The following is a 3,178-nucleotide window of genomic DNA, read 5'->3' as shown; positions in this document are numbered from 1 at the left end:
CTGAGTGGGATTCGCCGGAGCACACAGAGGAACAGAACTGGGGAACGGAATTGGGGAACGGAATTCCCAGTTTTTTGCAAATAAATCAGCTCCAGGAGGAGCCACTCAGAGGAAGAGGTACCTGTAGGCTGGGCTGGGGCCACTGAGGGACTTTGAATGCTGTGCCAAAGGGTTTAGACTCCGCATTTGTAGCCTCATTTTCAGGGTCCCCAGCAGCGAGCAACTCTAGGGGAGCCTTTCTCAGGGACTTCAAGATGAATGGCGCCCCCTACAGTTGGGTCCTGCCACTCTTCCCTTCCACTCTTCTGTGGTCATGGTCTCCCCCAAGTCTCCAGCCAAGGGCTGGCTGGGTGGGTGCCTTTTGGAGTGTACCCTGACATGCTATCTTATCCCCGACCTTTCTAGTGATCACATTGAATAACTTCTCTCCTCCCTAGGAGCCTGCGTGCCACCCTCCTGATTTAGGACCAGAATGCATTAGCACCTGTTTTGTTTTCTCTCTGAGTACCGTCAAGGCGCCAGGTTCCCTGTGCCTATCTTTCTCAGCATAAAGTTCTCCTTTGGGTACAGTGATTTTAACTGTGGGCTCAGCCCCACCTTGGGGCTCTGAGACAGCAGCAGGTGGGAGTTTAGGCCAGGTGTCCTCAAGTTTGGTCCTTGGAGCCTGCATCATCCTGCTGAAATGCAGAATCTCCTCAGATCTACTGAACTTGATCTCCAGGGTGGGGTCTCAGTCAGCTTTTTGGACATGCCCCCCAAGTTGTTCTTATGCATGTAAGAGTTTGAGGACTGTTCTGTAAGAGAAAAGCTCCTTAACATTTTGGGGAGCTGGGACTAGGTTTCCTTGATTGGATTTCATGCATTTAGCACCCAGAGACAGTGGGACGTTGGCTCAGCTGGCCTCTGCCTGGTGCTGCCGGGTCTCCTGAGTTACTACCCTCGAGGCTGCTGTTCCTGGTGGAGAGGGTGAATCTTTCTTCCTTAAAGCTGCATCTCCCTCTCTGGGATTTCCACCCTCTGGATCACACCAAGCAAGCTGAATGTTTCTCCCAGATGCCTCTCTTCAGACATCTGAAGGCTTCTGTCATGTCAAGATCCTTGGTGTTTTGGACCAGTCTTTATTGTGATCTCTAGACACGCTGCTCTCCTGCGTGCTCTCTTGAATGATAACTCTGTGCTCTGAACTTTCTCTGTATTCTCATTTTCTCTTCCCAACATCCTGATAAGTTTGCCTTTATTATCCCCATTTCACAGGTGAGGAAATATCGGCCCAAAGAGGCCAAGAAACTTTCCTAAGGTTACATGACTAGTTTGTGCCAGAACTAGGATTTGAACCCAAGGGCAACTAGAACACCAAAAACCAGAGCTCTATTACGATCCCCATTTTACAGATGGGGAAATGAAGGGATCTACCTAAATCACACAGCAGCAAGTGGTAGAGCTGCGCTATGACCCGAGAGCTTACATTCTTCATCATTATGCTGAAGCCTGCCTTCCCACACAATCATCATGCCTGTATCAGAACCTCTGCTGCTTAACACAGGGGATGATGGGCACTTAGGAAGCAGCCCAGAGAAACACTGGTTAATATAATTATTGAAATTATTCTTAGAGCTTGACACTGCTCACACCTTATACAACATTATGTATTATATATATTTTATATACATTTATATATTTATGGACAAATATACCCATATTACGTCAAAGGGAATACATTTCCAAACTTGAAATAACTATAAGATAACTGAAATTGCTACTGTTGGGTGGAAGAGGGTATTTCAAACCATCTTTGGGAGTTACCGGTACTGTTCAATATACCCAGTGCTTACTGAGCACCTATCACGTGCCCAGAAGGAGAGGCCCCTGTGTCAGACCTACAGCTGTTTACTCACAGTCAAACCCCTTCCTTGCAGCCTGACTCAGATTTGGTTCAGGTACTGGGCGGCCATGTGCTTCGTGACCCCTTCCCCAGCCCCTAAGGCCAAATGTTAATAAGCCCAAACCAGCCATTCTTACCCCTGACAGAATGTTAGCATCACCCAGAGAGGTTTTAAAACTGAGGGGAGCTCCAGACCGCAGTTATGTCAGACACTGTCAAGGTGTGTGTGTGGGCCCCCCAGGTGATTCTAAGGTGCACTCAGGGCCAGGTCTAAAGCAGTCATGATCATTCCAGTCCTCTTGCTAGAGGTTGTCTTCGGTCTGGGTGTGGGATACGATGCTGGCCAATGAGACATCAGGAGAAGTGTGTGTGGGGGGTTGTAAAGGGAGAAACTCTCTGCTCTTAATACTTCACTTCTGATGCTTCTGGTCACCCAATATGTGAGGGCTTTTCCTACACCAAGCAGTTCTGTGACACCAGCTGGGTGTTGTCCAATTCAGTTCAGTTCTGATACTATCTACCTGGAGTTAACGTCAGATTCCACAGGTTAAGGGCTCAGTCCCATGAGACTGTCCCTCTCCCCCCAGCCCCAACTTCGGACACCAACTGCAAGTGCAGGTTGTTACCTGTGCTTCTAACTCACTCTCTATAAATTGCAGGTTCCCATGACTCTCTCCTTGAGTTCAATTAATTGCCTAGAATGGCTCACAGAACTCAGGAAGAGTTTACTTACGAGGTCACCAGTTTATTATAAAAGGATACAACTCAGGAACAGCCAGGTGGAAGAGAAGCATAGGGCGGGGTGTCGGGGAAGGGACACCCTCTGGGTGTGCCACCCTCCCAGCACCTCTACATGTTCACCACCTAGAAGTTCCCTGAGCCCCTTCAGTTAGGACTTTTTAAAATGGAGGCCTCATCACATAGACGTGATTGATTAAATCATCAGCCACTGGCAATTGAACTCAGTCCCCAGCTCCTCTCCCCTCCCAGGAGGCTGAGTGCGGGGACTGAAAGTTCCACCTCTCTAATCACATGATTGCCTCCCCTTGGCAACCAGCCCCCATCCTGTCTGTGGTTAGTGATCTAGGGGTTTTCCAAAAATCACCTTTTTAACATAAATTCAGGTGTGGTTGAAAGGGCCTTGTTATGAATAACAAAGATTCTCTTTTCACCTTATGGCTCTTATCACTTAGGAAATTCCGAGGGTATTATGAGCTCTGTGCCAGGAACAGGGATGAAGACCAAATATATATTTTTTGCTGTAAATCACAATATCACAGGGGAGCAGCAGGGAAC

The sequence above is a fragment of the Eubalaena glacialis genome, chromosome 1, assembly GCF_028564815.1.
Source record: "Eubalaena glacialis isolate mEubGla1 chromosome 1, mEubGla1.1.hap2.+ XY, whole genome shotgun sequence".
Taxonomy (NCBI): domain Eukaryota; kingdom Metazoa; phylum Chordata; class Mammalia; order Artiodactyla; family Balaenidae; genus Eubalaena; species Eubalaena glacialis.
The sequence above is the reverse complement of the archived record's forward strand: the minus strand, read 5'-3'. Positions refer to the sequence as shown.